Raw genomic sequence first — 17,797 nt, 5'->3', positions numbered from 1 at the left:
TACCGTCATGCTCAGCCACGCATATCCGACACCCAATTAGAAAATTATATATTTCGATCTGAAGGATTAAAATCGGAATTGCCTCAATTATCGATTTAATGGACTGCTTGAATTCAGTGAGATTTCTGGGTTTTGTTTTGTACACCTCATGCTTGATATAACCCCATAAAAAAAATATGGTGCAGTCAGGTCTTGGGGATTAGCGGAAAGTGTAGTTTCTTGATATTAATTTGTTTTAAAATTTTCGTTGGAGCTCCGCAAACCGACTTTTTATTTTAACTTTGTATGGAAACAGGTTTAAATCATCATTAATTATCCGTTGTAATGACCGTCTGCTAACTCCAAGTTGGGCCGATAATTTGCTAGTCGAAACTCTTTGATTTTCCTGAATTGACAATACAACAGCCGCGATCGTTTCTTGAACACGAACATATGGATATTGATGGTACGGTCTTCTTGTGATACTTCCAGATTCGGCAAAGTCGGGAGAGTTCCGCCAAAATCCCGTCTGAATTCCCTTTGGACGGAAATGACGGACTGCAAAGCATGATACCGCTACACTATCCAATCCCTCTTTTCGGTATCCCAAACATTATTTTTTAAAAAATCTAAATATTAACCTGCCAAATAAAAAAAATCGGTCGATTACTCACGCAGAAAAAAGTTATTACCGTTTTGTAGCATGATTCATGAGCCTCCCTGTATATATATATAGGTATGTATTGTACATTCGCTGAACAGGTATGCACGCATGCAGGTATGTGTTTGATTACGTACACCTCATTTCAACATATTTCAACAGCGGAGCTGAATATTTTTCAATGTTAAGCCACAAATACTGTAAAGCGAAGTAAAGCTTCAACGGCAGCCGGGGCTTAGCAACAAATAACGGCATCCACAAGTCAGCTGGACAGAGCTAGACACTAGATACAAGAGACGCTAGTTTCCAACATGCCAGTCTCGTTTTTGTTTTGGTCGAGGCGGGCATACGGAGAGACAAAGAAGCTTCGAGAAACGATAAAAAATATTATAAATAAAGAATTTCAAGAAATAATTGCAAAGAAATAACGATAATTGTTTAAAAATTAAATTGAGTGCAATTTTCAAATGTAAACAAAAGGTATATGTAATACATAAAAAAGTATATAAATGGATACATACATATGTATATACACATATATGTATATTTATATGTATATATATACATACACACATATACATCTATGAACACAAATAACTAAATAAATTAGTTTTTTTTGCGCTTCAAAGCAATAAAAAAATTAGTAAATGTTAAAAAACCATACAACAAAAGAAAAATCAACACAACAACTAAAGCAAAAATTATACAAAAATTCAAAAATGGCATTGCCAACCATTTGTGCTTCGAAAAGTTGCTTAGAATTGTCACCAAATATTTATTATATACTTGTATAAAGATCGTGACATTTTAAGCATCTTAAATGTTCAAGTGTGTGTGTAAATGTAATTAAGTGTGTATTTGTGTTTGTGTAACCGGCATATTTAATAAGCTCAAGCCTGATATACACGGTTGCACGAAACAAAGTAAATATTTGCCGAAAAAAATTAATTATTCATAATTCGTATAAGATGTTCGGTATTTAGTTTAGGAATTCTGGGACTTTCAGTGCAAAGTACAAAGTACAAAGAGTGAGTGAGTTATTATAAAACAAAAACAACACAAAAAATAACTAAAACTATTTCTTATTTTATTTTTCTACAAATTTAAAGACGATTTAGTTAATTGCAGTCTCAAAAGAATTGAAGCGGAAAATTATGGTTGTGTGTGAACGAAAAGCTCAATAAAATAAATTTTGAAGAGAAATAAAAATACCAAGAAAAAACGTTAACTTAGTTTGCACCGAAGCTGTTATACCCTTCACAGTTTCCCGTTTGTAACGCAACTAGGTGCTATAAAGATCCGATCTAAACATCTTTCTGAGATCGTGGCTCTGCTTTGAACAATAATTTGTACCGAATTTCATTAAGATATCTTGTCAAATAAAAAAGTTTCCCATTTAAGGATGTCGCTAGGAAGTTTTGCGGGTCTATGAACTGAGAAATGTGTACTAGTGTCACTTTTAAAACTGATTCGTTAAATTTTATCTTAAAAAAATGTAAATTAAAAAATATTTTATAGACTGAAATAAATTAACAAATTATTGCCAATTTTAATTTAAATAGATGATGCTTGGATCTCCCGATTAGATAGCCTTTTAGTTCATTTATTACAGAAAGTATTTCCACTTGAGGTTAAATTACTTCAAATATGATTAAATAGTATGCTTTGTCTGGAAGAATATACCATAAGTATGACGAAAATCAGTGGTGCCTAACTATATGTTTCTAAAGAAACTCCAAAAACTTATAACAGTTCCCATAAGCGGGTTCAAGCCTTTGTAGACAACTGTACGATTGATTTGGTATATCGGTTTTTCGTTTTATCATCGGTTCATCGGTTTTTATCCATGCAGTGTGGTGCCTCAGGCTTGTGCCTGGCAAGCAGGTTTAGGGTCACAGGAAAATCAGTCAGTCATGGACCGTTGCCAGAACTTTGTTTTAGAGTAAATTTTGCAACAAATCGACCAGACCGGTTGTCGGTCTGGCATTAAAATCACCGAACTAGATTTTTCCATCATGATGAAGGCACCGTTTCAATTTCTTGTAGGAATCCCGTTTGTTTTTGTTGTTTACGAAATGTGTTCAAAAAATAACGGGAATTTTCGTTTTTTGAATTCATTCGTCTACATTTATGTTGTCGCCTTCAAAATAGTACCCATTCAATATTATGTACTTATGTCAGCGCTTTTTCCAATCGTCGAAACACTTCTCAGATTCGATTTTTGAGACAGCCTTTAGGTCTTTCAGTGAAACAATTGCCCTTTAACAAACAAAAATCGCCAAGGTTATAAAATAACGTGTAACCTTAGCGGTTGCTACAGACAAAGTATTCCCTTCGTCCGGCCCTGTGCCCTGAGGTTGAGAAAATTTACGTGTCCTACTCCATACGGGGATAGTTTCATAACGTACATGAGATTACTGAAATATATTCTTCCACCGACGATCTCGAATTCAGTGAACCCTGAAAAAAGATATTTCAGATGGAGCTTACTGAAGATTTCTATCCTTCTATCACAATTAAAAGCTACACACACTATTTATCCCATCTCGCACCAGGATTGTCCGAGTAATAGCTTATCCTAAAATAAATTTCTAACCTGCTATATTATACATATGTATACAGAAATAACCCAAACGGAACTGACAAGTAAAAAAAATGTATCTGTTCTTATTAAGACTGCCACAGATTCGAAAAATCTCATACATCCCTACCACTTTTGTTGATTCTAGATGTTCATCTAACCGTTTCTAAGTAGATCATGTTTGTGAATTACCACAATCTTTTGTTTATTCTTATGCCAGCTTCATTGTTTTCAAATAGGTCATCAGTTGTTATTTTTATTGCAGCAATCCAGTAGAGACACTATTTATTTTCGTTTTTTGTAACTATTTTACATATGGATGTGTTTCTTAGAGATCTATAATTTAAGATTTGGACTTGCTTATTATTTAATAAGTATTCATCAATATCTATTTTGTACGCTTTCCTTTCATTGGTTTCTTCAGTTTTGGAAATAGGAAAAAGTCGGAGGGAGCCAAATCTAGTCAATACGGTGATTAAGGCATGACGGTTTTGTTTTTGGCTCCAACACTAATGCGACATGGCTTTTGCTCAAGATCAGGAACAAACTTCGCTGCCATGTCCAAAACATTCGAGAAAATTGAGTGGCATGAGCCGATTGATTAGCCAACATCCACTGAACTTCCTTAATTCGCGCTTTTCAAGAACAATTTTTTTCACTGTTTCGATGTTTTCTTCAACATATTCTCGGCCCTCCGTAAAGCGCTTGTACCACTTATAAACACTTATTAGAAAAAAGTACAAAATTTAATACATATTCTTTGATCCATTTCTTTCAAAAGTCAAAAATCGAAGAGCACACCAAAATGTGACTAACCTTTTCTGTTGTCAAAAACAAACTACCAATCGAAATTGGCTAATAATGCAAGCACATGATAAACATGCCCGCAAAAAATCAAAATTCACCATTTCCTTTGAACACACCTCGTATTTGATAACCTTATTGTTTGATAGATTATGATAAGAGCTTCGAACACAATCTCACAACAAAAGAAAATTGCGAGTGAGTAATCTGTTGAAAACCTGTACTTTCTAGCTTTAAGAAGATATCATATTTGACCCGGAATGACAAAAAAGAAACTTTTAAGTATTTTAATACAAATCTTTACTATCCCCCTCAAAATAGACTCCTGAGCCAATACAAGCATGCCAACGCCTAATCCAATTTACATACAATTGATATAAGCTCCGGCTGGGATGGTCTTCAGTGCCTACAGCAAATTTTGGTCTTTTCGGTTTCGGCTCATTTTTGGAGCACCATTCGCTAAATTGGACAGTTCTGTAATGTAATGTCTTAAGGTCTTTTGGTACGAGTCTAAGATTAACTCGCTTCATATCCAAAACATTAACCAAAATGTGTTGAGTTGATCCATAAGAGATGTTGAGATCCTCTGCTGTCTCTCTGAAGCCATCACAACGATTTTCAAGTTCAGTTTTTTTAACTTTTTCGATGTCACCGTCACTAACAGAAGTGGATGGATGACTCACATAAGGCAAGTTCTCGTGGACTTCACGACCTTCACTGAATAGTTTATGCCACTATGCCACTCAAATACTTATGTTCGAGATAAAGTGAACTCACCAAAATCCTTCTGCCAAATTTTTAATGATGTCAAACAGCTGACAAACACACACCAATTGACATCTGGATATCAAACTTAAAACAACCATAAAAAAGAGTTATATCAATTTGGAAAAAAAAATACTGTCGATTCGGGTTGCGGCCGCAGTTTAAATTTACTATCCCGGGTCAAATTTAATCCGATGGTATAGAAAACTTACCCGGGCTTTTAAATCGCTGACTCCAGCTCTGTTTTATTACAGGTTAAGAAATAATTCCAAATTAGAATCACATAACATGTATAATTTGGCTCTCTATTGTAAGGGATATCTTCAAAACCGTTTTTTCCCGTAATAACGGTCCCTGAACCCCTACTTACACACCGTGAGGTTTTTGCGTTCTGCTGCATCGCGGCATTCAACGTTGAACCCGTTTTTTTTTTTTTACAAATCAATGTCATAAACCTCCAATGACTACAATTTATGCACATAGCAATGCTCACGGCTGCACTAGGCAATTGGCATTCGTAAAACTAAGTATTTTGTATATAAATAAAATATACACTAAGCAAAGTTCATTAAATAGATACGAGTAAACCGAAAACGAAAAGTGCATTCAGAGCGTTCAAGTGCATTAATCTTAACAAGTGGTGAATTATAAAAGTTCGTTACATTTCTAGAACAATTGGAGCAACCCTGTCTTATAGTGTCTAGAAACTAATTAACAAATGTTGTAACGCCCATATTATTAGTGTGAAATGGTTGAATTACTGGGCCTATAACTATATTCATGCCTTTTTGTTTTTCATCACATTTGAATCTTTATAAATGCATGTACCTATAACAGCCAATTTTTTGGACCGAGCTTCAATCTTAGTGTGGTAGTAGTCAAAAAGATCAAGGTTTGAACTAAAAGATCCAGCCGCTGTTTTCCAAATAGTTTTAACTGGTCTTCGAGCATGAGACAGAGCATTGTCATGATGAAAAATCATTACCCCATGTCTAGTTGCAAATTCAGTTTTCCGTATTCTTTTAAAGGAATCTAATGCCAAATTAAATAGTTCAAAAACTAAAACAAATGTGTATATTTTAAAATTTTATCCACACAGGGTTACATTCCTGAAATGCTACTAGCACCATTTCCAACATAAGAAGGAAGTTTAATTTAAGAACTGTAATTCCTCAATAGCACCCGGTATTTTAATTAACCTAACTTTTTATAAAAAATATACACGAGGTTGTTTTAAACTTTTTAGTTCAAAACCCATCTCAACCCATTTCTTGATTTTTTATGTCCCTTATTGTTGGTATTATTATTTTTTTTTATCTAAAAAGATCTAAAGAGTTGCAGTACCTATATATTTACGAACGCTTTACAGTGGTTACATTGAGGAATTGGATGTTGGTTGCTGTACACAAACGCGTTCGTAAACTAAACTTTACTTATTTCAGATGAGGACAAAATAGATAATATTAAACCGATTCCTATCGCCAATTAGAATTTAATACGGGAACAGTTTTATAGGTTTGTTTTAGAGGATCCTATTTGGACAGCTGTGACGACTGTCAATTGTGATACTTAAACACTCCTAAGTATTGATCAAAAAACTTCTAGAACTTCAGTCTTCCAAAAGCATTAAAATGGTAAATGGAGGAGAAAGTGCCTGGATGCCTCCGCATCATCTCCCTCCATGTACGTGCCTATTGGCCAATGTTCAATAAAATAACTTGTACAGTTGTAACAAGATGAGCCTTACTGAGAGGAAGCATTTCATTGGATCTCCTGCGTTCTACTCTAAGCTAAACGGATCTCACAGTTGCTCAAAAACCAGTTATTGACCAGAGCCAGCTAAGCTCACGCGTCCAACGCTAGAACGCAAGAGAACAATTGCGACCTAACTCGTTCCTAAACCAATGTAATCGGGACAGATGCTCTCTCTTGCAAGCAGATGGCTATTCGATTTCGGACGCCATTCGTGAACTATATACCTTTTTATACGAATCTATGTGGAAATAAGCCGGATGTAATTTGAAAACATATAAATCTGTTATACATCAGTAAAAGCTGATGTGAGTACAACAAAGTGCTGTGTGGAATATAACGGATTACATTAAAAGCTCTGCCACCCCACACATTATGTTTACGGCTTTAGCGTGTTGAAAGTAGTAATTATTTTAAATAATCATATATGTTAGGTAATTAATTACAAATCTACTGTGAAGCCATACTTACAAGTGGTTATTAAGAATAAACAATTAAAATTAAAAATTATGTAATTATAAGAAACGTGGATGTAGCTTTAATAAAGGAGCAAGTAATGGAAGCAATGCGGTAAATAGCATAGCGATTGTAATCCAAAGTATATATGTATAAAGTATGTTATGTAAAATTAATTAAATATATGAGACATTTAATTGCCTTTTTTAAAAGTTGTACCCACATGCATACACTCTTCCAATAAACTCAGAAATGCTCCACAAAATTTTATACGTATATTCTAAGATTACTTATTTATAAACCGCGTGATCTCAGCTTTAAATTGCTGATACGACAAGCTCTTTGTGTAGGAGTCGTGATACATAATATACAGAAACATTTCCAATGCCACACATAGTCATATAATCATGACTAAGCAATGAAAAATTGAAAATTAAAATGGACTTAATTACATAGATTTGCGCAAATATGGAATTAAATGTAATCGATTCGGCAAATTAATTCACAGTGAGCTTTCATCATTTTGAGAAACACTTATGTCTAAATCGAAGCTATAATAACCTTCACAGGTTTTTTTATTATAGCATAAAAGTGGTTCGATCTGAATAATGTTTTAGGAGATTGTAGCAGCTTCTTGGGGCGAAGGACGTGCGCAAAATTTCAGATCGATATCTCAAAAACTAGGACTAGTTCGCATATATATAGACGGACAGACAGACAGATAATGCTAAATTGATTCAGCTTGTCACGCTGATAATTTATATATATATACTATACTTTATAGAGTCTCCGATGTTTCATTTCTTTGTAGATCTAAACCAGACTTTGTGAATCCACAAAATATGCATATCTCATTTCTCATGGTATAGTTTAAGAGCTTCAAAAGCGCTTTAAACTATATAGATAAGTAAAGTTCCAAAATTTTACTGTATTAAAATAAATAATGTTCTCATATAGTGTTTAATACTATCACCCAGATTCCGTGTCTTTGACCAAATCGTGGAAAATTACGAATTGAACATACACTTCCTTTTTAAGTGACAGATGGCTAGATAAATTATGTATGTAAATAAATTATGTTCGAACCACCATAGCATTTGGATTTGGCCTCAGTTTAAGATAGTAAAAAGCAGTTGCTTAAGCTTCCGAGCTTTCAAACAGCTTTTCATAAAATCCAACAACAGTTTAAATCTTGAAAGACCCTTCATGTGTCGAACTATGTTAAGGCACAGCAAGTCAGTAGCGTTGCCAAATATCTCGTGGCGCTCAGCTCCTCTAAACTCATACCTTAAGGGTTTACCTATATACATTTGGAATCAAAAATTTCCTTTTTTTGTGAACTGTGTTTTTTTTTTTGAAGATGCATTTTATTTAACAAAGAATCTCCGAAAAAAGATGCCTGGCGATGAGGAAGATTTTTCCGCTTAAAATTACCTAAAATAAAAATTTTTGTATTACAATCGATGGGTACAGGTAATAACAGAAGTAGAAGAAAATATAATATTTTTTATAAAATGGCGGTTTCTCAAAAATAAGCGTTCTTAGTGAATAAATTAGACTTAACTTTCGAGTGACTAAAAAATCGAAATTATTATCAAAAATCTTATTACCTTACAAATATCTAGAAGGTCAGCATTTCACGGTAAGACGTATACCCAAAAGCGCTTTGCTAAGGTTTAAGATAAAATCTAAGGCTAAAGATTTTATAAGGTTAATGCTATTAAACTTCACACAGAGGGGTCTCCTGATACTTCGACTACTTCTCGATTGAAACGCTTTTATACAAATCTTCAAAACAATCGAAAAGATAATTACCAATCGATACGGTTAGTTCTATGACAGTCGGGTCTATATAAATGGACCAACCTTAAAAGTATATCCAGCGAAGGGCCGTCATCTTGCTAAAAATTTACTCAATTACACCTAAGCAGCAACCAGATTAAATTATATCTAATTATAATCTAAACCTCTGTAGTTTTCCATTACCTCATTTTATCTCAATTAAACCTATAAAATGAATTGAGACAATACTTTAAGTTACAGTTGAACATAAATTAAGCACAAATAACATAAAAATCTTTATCCTAAGGAAATTTTTATTTTTGCTGATCTATTTAATATATGCATCCTAAGCATAGCATTCAAATAAGCACCCATATTTCCATGACCAATTTACGCCTTTAACGATTATCACCAATTAATGAGATCGCCTATTATATCGCATACGTCAAAGTATTGGCATCACCTAATAATATTTATTTATAATGCAGGGATCTTTTATTGCACATTAACCTTGTCTGTTATCAGTAGCTAGGAAGCAAACTTATGGCCTATAAGCAATCTGATAAGGCAATTTAAACAAAAGCTTTTCTTTTTTTGATATTTCGCACTAATTATAAAGTAAATCATTTAATATAATATTGTATATTTGTATTTATGTATGTGTATAATGTTTCATTCATCACTCGAGATATTTTTATACCCAGAACAGGGTATTCTATTAAGTTTGCCATGAAGTTTTTTAAAACCCAGAAGGAAACATCAGAGATTCCTTAATATACATTTGTACGTATGTATATAAATGATCAGTATGACGGAGCTGAGTCTATGTAGTCATGTCCGCCTGTCGGTCTGTATATAATATATGCGATATAACTGCCATTCAAACTGACCGATCAAAATCAAGTTATTGTATGGAAAACTTTCCTATTTGAAAAGATATCTTTACAAAATTTGGCATTGATGAAAAGGCATTACTCAGGGGTGATCCAATGTAAAAATATTACATTATTCGCTTAAGAGAGAGTATGAATAACAATAGTGAGGGTTAAAAGCAAAAAAACCTACCAGCTTAGCTATTGGAATACCTATCTAATTTCAATACATGACATGGTCAAATGAAAGCATCTTCTTCAATTATAATTATAATAAATTCTCTAGAACCATGATCCTAAAAACTACACATCAGATCAGAACAAAAACAAAAAATAGGTAAAATAATATAAACAAGTAAGGAAGTAACCGAACATTTTATACTCTCGCAAAGTCAAATCGTATACTCGTTTGAGATTTCTTTGTGGATTGACTGATATCACCCATTTTTAGACTGTAGGTAGAGGTGCTAAAAACATTTGCTTCCAGTGAATTTTGTAATTATAGCTTTAGCAGTTTAGAAGATATGCACATTAAACCTATTAAGCGGGACCACGCCCACTTTAAAAAATATTTTAACCAGAAATGCCCCTCCTTAATGTGATCCTGTGTACCAAATAACAGTCTTGTATCTTATTGCGGAGCTTAGTTATGGCAATTTATTTGTTTTTGATTAGTGGCGTTTTGTGGGCGTGGCAGTGGTCCGATTACGCCCATCTGCAATACCAACCGTCTTACGGTACCAAAAAACATGTGTACCAAGTTTGATAAAGATATCTCAATTTTTACTCAAGTTACAGCTTGCACGGACGGACGGACAGACAGACAGTCACCCGGATTTCAACTCGTTTCTTCATCCTGATCATTTATATATAACTCTATATCTAACTCGATTAGTTTTAGGTGATACAAACAACCGTTAGGTGAACAAAACTATTATACTCTATAGCAACAAGTTGCGAGAGTATAAAAAACTGTATTCCCGATCAATTGGCTCTTCCGTTGTTAAGAGAAAAATATCTGTCAAAGTCTTGAGAACATTGGCGCATTAGCGGGCTGTTATACAAGTATTTCTTTGAGATAAATTTTAAAAAAAGGTTGATAATATCTGTTATGACCTTATCTGCTATGTCTGGATAGAAAATAATTTTCAGTTATTATAAAATATTTCATTGTGGATCTTATATATTGTATAAGATTTTATTTCTTTAAATAATTTCATATTTTTTGTTATAAATATTGTATAATATATGTATATACATATGTACATAGCTGTTTCCAGCCATGGTGGAAAAAATTTAAAAGGTTTACAGAATCTGGCGCGTTACTAAATGACGATAAGTTGAGACTCACTGGGGAGGACAATAAGCATAAAGACGACTTAAGTGTGAACGTAGGATCTAGCACACCAAATAGATCTTCTTGCTTAAAGCTGAAAGCTCTTTCAAAATTACATAGCTATACCTGTTATTTTCTTTTAATAACTGTTCGCTAATCTATAAAATACAAATTTGACCTGGCCTTTACTACATCCATCAAAGGCATCGTTACTGGTGAGCAGGCGTGGGTTTATGCATATGAAGTCGAAACTATCCCAACAATCCAGCGAATGGCGCTCCAGAAATAAACCGAAACCGAAAAAGCCAAAATTTGCTGAAGATACTGAAGACCATTCCAGCCGAGGTTTATAATAAGTGTATAGAAAATTTAATAAATCGTTGGTATGCTTGTATTGAATCATAAGCCTACTATTTTGAAGGCGGTAATAAAGATTTATATTAAAATACGTGAAAATTTAGGTTATTTTCGTAAGTCCGGGTCAGATTTGATCAGATTGTATACCTAGCATTCTTAGCCCTGGGTAATGATTATTATATTGAATTATATAGGCTACTGATTTTAAGAAATTTCTTTTCTCACTCCATAGCGAGTGGATTTTTAAGTACTTTGTGACCTTTTCAATTTTGGGATATTTTATATACTAATAACTTTTATCGTTTACTGATTAAATCTTTTTGCATTACTCTTCTGTAAAATCCAGTTTTTAAATAATTCAATAAAAATTCTCAACCTCAAAAATTTCGTTAAAAACCAGTTAAACATGATTTACGGAAAGCTTTAGAGACAGTGAGAAGGCAAAATTAAAGATTCCAAAATTTTCTAAATACTCGTTTCTATATATTTATTTATATGTGAAAAATTAATACGATATATATATATAATAATATTTATTACTTAGTAAAAAATTCATATATTAACTTATTCAAAATTTGATTTCACACATAAGTATGTATAAGAAAATATATTGACTGAAAATTTAGATAACAAACATGCATATGTGCAGACATATTAACTTATAAAAAGTAATATGTAGAAAAAACTAAACCATCGCCAATTAGTGATCGCCTTCTAATGAATTGTTTCATTTATGATAATATCCACTGAGAAAATCAAGTTTCAATGAACTATACACATTCACCTGCACTACTATACATATGTATATACATGATGGATTTTACAAATTCACTGCGTTATCAGTAGCGGCCAACAAAAGTTCAAAAAACCGGCTGCACTTTTCCTCACTCAATGCTTTTTTAGCTTTTTATTTCACATACTTCGGAATGTGTGCATTTCGACACACATACATACATATCTACATACTCGTTTGTATAACAGACTCTGTGTCTGCTGCTTAATATGCAGGTGAGTATGCGTCATACATACATACCTATATTTATATAAAATTAATGACTGAATATTATAGTACGAAGACAGGCCTCTTCTGATGGCACCTAAATATGAGCTCGATAATCAATGATACATAACCTCAAATGATCTGCTGAGCTTTTAAGCATATTTCACAATATTTTATTGTGTGATTTAATAGCAAATATACTGTTTGTTAACTTTATTTTTTTACTAAAAGGAGTTTACAGATTTTTACCGTATTTAAATATATATTTTTTTTTGTTTGAAAATAGTAATTAGTCTGAAGTTGCAACTGATTTCCTTAGTTGGATATACACTCAAGATCAAAAATGACCCGACAGGCTCATAGAAGCTTCGCGCGCACTCAGTGGCAGTTGTTTGCTTACGTCGCTAAGAATTTGTCTGGCAATTTTTGATATGAAAAAAATATAAACCAGTTGCTTGAAATTTTGTGTTTCTAATGGAATAACGGCTTCGGGGTCGTGGTAAATGTTAGAGAAGTGTTTTGGAGAGTCTACTTTATCACGAACACAAGTATAGAAAGACTATGCTAGACACGTATCAAAATTTCTGACTGCGCCGTCACATTTTAGCAAGATGTGACTCAGTTTAAAGTGACTAGTAGTTTGTATTTCACGTTGCTTAAATGCTCCGAAAGGCATATCCTTTCCATCCACTTTACCGCCGGTTCTGGCTTGAAGTGTTTTCTACCAGTTCTTGTCTATGGTGAATGATTTTTCTGGTAAAAAATTCTCCTTAAGGAAGCTTATGAAAATCGTATGTTTCAGCTTTTTCCAATATAGACAAGAGTTTCTAATAATATTTATTTTAAAAGCGGTAACAAATTAAATAATGAATTGTTCGTCCAATATAATGTCATGAACATTGTGCAATCAAACAATAGTCGGAATGAACTTCAACTCCATGTTCGAAGGCATCTTAAGGGGCTATGCCAGCCCAGATTTCTCAAACAAAAAATGTTTTTTTTATTGCTACTAGGCGAAGCTTTGGAAATATCTCATCTACGGGTAACGGTGATTCTTGAAACTCTGATATTAAATAATAAAAGGATCTTAATCCACATTAAATTTGCTAGTAAAGAATATCTACGAGTTAAATATTGTTTTAAAGACATTAAGGTGTACTTTAAAGTAACAAATTTTTTTGAAAGTCCTAGACTGGCCTAACCCCTTAAGTGTTGAAATGAACAAATCGAGAAGAGTTCAGTGTTACATAAAGTTTCAGAATGGGTTTAACCTGGCAACCAACGAAAATATTGAGACGGCCTTGTTCGCTTATACGAACCATTAGACATTTTAAGAAAATGTGGTAGTTAGGCTATTACAAGTACATATGTATGTCAAATACCGCAATATTAGCATGCAGTGAATGTTTTCTAAAATATGATGAATATTTGGACATAATTTTCATTTCACTCTCATTTCACTTTCATTTAAGGCGTCGAATTTCGATTTTTAAGATCAATAGTTCATATACAAGTAAACTGTTATCTGCAACTGTTGGACAAAAATTTAGCTCTAGAAAAATAATTAGGCTGCAAAATTTACATTGTTATTGGTCATTAAAATATTTGTTAGTCATTAAAATATATGAAAACTACTTTAATCTCGACATTACATATATGTAGTATAATTCTGTATACATATTTTGAACCTTTTATTCGACCAGCAACAACAACAAAAGCATTTCAGGTATAATACAAAGATCATTCATAACCACTTACACTTTATCAGACTTGTGTTACCTGCCCGCACCTTTAGACATATTTTAGCGGCCGAAAGCCACAAATCGCTTCACTTTAAGACTTACGCGCAATAAAAATGAAGTAAAACATTCTCAAATGACAAGAAAAGGCTGGAAAGGTCAAAAGCGATGATTCCAGATTTCTAACAAAACTGTATGTATAAGTACATCTTCTAATTCATTGCGTACACAAGTAGGTAAGGAACTTCTTGGCACACACACACAAAGTCAATTTAGCTTCAAAGGCCAACAATAACGCACACGCTTCAAAACCGCACTCGAAAAAAAAAATTATTAAATATTTATGTACATGCAAGCACATACATATATTAGAATATGAAGGAAACAGGAGATCGAGCAAAAGTGATACAGTGTAAATGAGTAAATAGAGCTTGTTTGGAAAATGACAACGCATTATATGTACTTATATACTATGTATGTACTTATATACAGATAAGTATACTATGAAAGTGTGAATATACTCGCATATACATACATATGTAATGGTTATTAAGAAATAAACATAATGCAACTGCTTGTAATCGCATTAAAATATTAAATCGAAATAAATTAATTAAAGTGCATAATTACTGCATGGATGCAAGGTCAATAATTATAACAAATTATAAGTAGAGTTTTGATGCAAGTATAATGACAAGTGGAGAACTAAACTCCCATTTGCTGATGGATTTACTATTTGAGAAAAATTTCGTGAAGATATCTTGTCAAATAAAAAAGTTTTTCATACAACAACTTAATTTTGATCGATCAGTTTGTATGGCAGCTTTACGTTATAGTCGTCCGATATTGCTTATTCCGACAAATAAGACATAATATGATGAGAAAAGAACGTGTGCAAACTTTATGACCGATATCTCAAAAACTGAGCGCCTAGTATGCGGATATACAAACATGTCTAAATCGACTTAGCTCGTCAAGCTGATCACTTTTATGTATGTATATACATATGGATATACATATATTTTTATAGGATATCCGATGTTTTCTCCTGAGTGTTACAAATATATAAGGTACAATAAAAGGTTTAATTAGTAATTAGTTCGGCAAATAATTTTTCAATTATAATATTAGCTGTCTTCAATTTACCAAGGGTTACAGAGTAGGGAATCAAACAATCATTATCAGTTGTCAAACAAAGTGGCAACACTTGCGATGTAATCTTGAGAAAGATTTGTTTATTCTACAGATTACGATCTTCAGAAAAAACGAACATTAACCACGAAAATTATGCTTAAAAAATTGCCTATTTCAGCAAAAATTTTGATTATTTTCATTTTAAAAATGGTCTAAAAAAATGTTTTTATTCTCTTTAAAAAATAAGATAGATGAAGAAAATCAATTTGGAAAAGTGGTTTCGAGAAAACGCCGTTCACAGTTTGCGCTTCGTGGTCGTCGCCAACCACTTTCAAGTAACATATGAGTACGAGTATCTTCCACAATTTTTCAATTCGTCTTCGGGTTTTTCACCCCTTAGCAGTTTCTTGGCCTTGAGAATTTACAGCCTGTATATGTATGTACATATGTACCTATATTAAGGTTACAAATATTATTTTTGACCTTCAGCATGTAAAATATGTGAACCAAGGTTCACAATCAGGGAACCTTAGCCTTCAATAAAAGTTCAACATCTAGCATCACGATTTTAACCGTTGGACCAATATTCTAAAATAACAAATTTTTTTAAATATTTTTTATCAAATAACAACAATAATAAGTAGATAATCAATTGAAGAACAAATCGATTCTTACATATCTATGTACATACTTACATATGTATATGTAAGTACAAAGCGACCCTCACAAAAACTAATCTAATTGCACACCTACTTTATATCTATAAATCATTTTTTTTTTTTGCTATTTTTTAGAACGCAATCACAATATCCTGCTATTAAATATATACATATGTATTAGGGTGGAGTGAATAACAATTTTTTTACTACCTTGTGGATAAAATCTATAGATTATAAAAAAATAAATTTTTTGGACAAAAACAAATTTTTTTAACATCTAGAGGCGGCCCACTCAGTTTTAAAGTAAAGTATCGAGTTAAAATTTGTATTTTGTAAAAAAATTTTGATAAGTGTTCCAGAAGCTGTAGAGAGTCCTCTTTCTGGCCAATTAAAAGTTATCAAGTAAAAAAATTTTTTATGGTCATTACTGGAGTTTAAAAAAGAAGTCTTTAACGACAATATGCTTTTCGTAAACGATAAAATAAATTTTGAGTGAGAGGCGGCCGGCTAGATGTTAAAAAAAAAATTTTTTTTTTGTCCAAAATTTTATTTTTTTATAATCTACAGTTTTTACCCTTAGACTAAGCAAAAAAAAATTATATTTTTCGCTCCACCCTAATATGTATGTACATATGTATATACATTTACATATATGTCTATATTTACATATTTTCATATTATATCCGCATATGTATGAAAATAGAATTGTAATTTGACCTAGTAAACAATGTTACTAATCGCACATTTTTGATTAAAACTATTGCGACTCTTACTCTCTTTCCTTTCAGATCTTTTACAATTGTAAAATGCGTAATTTAATATATGTATGTATGTATATGTAAATGACAAAGCATAAATAAAACTATTGTTCGAGTAGATATATACATACATATTTACATACATACAGATAAATTTAAATTAAGAATGCAGTGGCTGCCTATTTCGCAAAACAAACTGTGACAAAAATCAAACAAAAATAGGGTGTGTATAAGTAATAACAGAAAATCAAAAAAAAACTTGTTTTGCCAATAACAGAACCGCCAGCAATAATAAAGTAATGTAGTCAACGCAACAAGTGTAATCGCCAAATCAACAACAACTACACGGCCGCAGAGCATACACACCCACTTTAGTGCAGAGAGAGTGGTGGGTGTGTGTGAGAGCGTGTAGTAGGAGAAGTGTCCACCGCAGTTATGCGCCGCAGCTGAGTAGTTGTTGCGTAGTTTTTTTCTAACATATTACAATAATAATAAATATGAAACAAAAATAAGTAATGCGCAGTTGCGAGCAGAAAATTAGCAGTGAATACAAAAGTATACATAATAACGTGTATATTTAATATACTTTATTCTCGATCATAATCTTGAAAAAAATACAACTGTGTTCATGGAAATAACAGTGCAGAGGACCTACATTTTTTCTAGAATCCTAGTGTAATTTTAACTTGATAATTTATTTATTTTTGCATACAAAACAAAAAAATTATTTTTTGTTCAATATTATTTATGACATGATGAAAAAGAAGATAGAAACGATAAATTGTGGTATTTACTGAAATAAAAAGAAAAATAAGATGATTTTAAAATTGTTTATGTATAAAAGAAAAAATCAATTTTACCCGAAAAAAATTATAGGAAGTGCTTAAGATAACAATAACAAGTCTAATATATCTTTTGTAATTTATTTTGTCTTCAAATCAATTGAATTGAAGTTAAAAAACAAAAAAAAAACTTTTTTATTATACTATAAAATTTTTTTTAAACAATCAACAGCGCAAGCAAGCATACAAAGAGTCATTATTAGGAAATTCAATATTAGAATTTAAATATTTAAAAATTATATAAGACCATTAAATGCATTATCAACTCTAATCTATTAATTTTAACAGACTGATATAGCTTACATATCCATAAATAGGCT

At 32.2% G+C, this 17,797-nt stretch overlaps 2 long non-coding RNA genes across 2 annotated transcripts in view; both read left to right on the top strand.

Annotated features, from left to right (window-relative positions):
- The window catches only part of LOC138856276 (uncharacterized), a 534,605-nt gene that overhangs the window by 447,046 nt on the left and 69,762 nt on the right, over positions 1 to 17,797 (top strand). The window lies entirely within an intron of this gene.
- Positions 753 to 16,860, top strand: LOC138856275 (uncharacterized). The gene is made up of 2 exons (XR_011395440.1): positions 753 to 1,120; positions 16,666 to 16,860. It is a non-coding gene; the product is annotated as an uncharacterized lncRNA (long non-coding RNA).

The sequence above is a fragment of the Bactrocera oleae genome, chromosome 3 (assembly GCF_042242935.1).
Source record: "Bactrocera oleae isolate idBacOlea1 chromosome 3, idBacOlea1, whole genome shotgun sequence".
Taxonomy (NCBI): Eukaryota; Metazoa; Arthropoda; class Insecta; order Diptera; family Tephritidae; genus Bactrocera; species Bactrocera oleae.
This window is presented reverse-complemented; position numbering and strand designations above follow the sequence as displayed.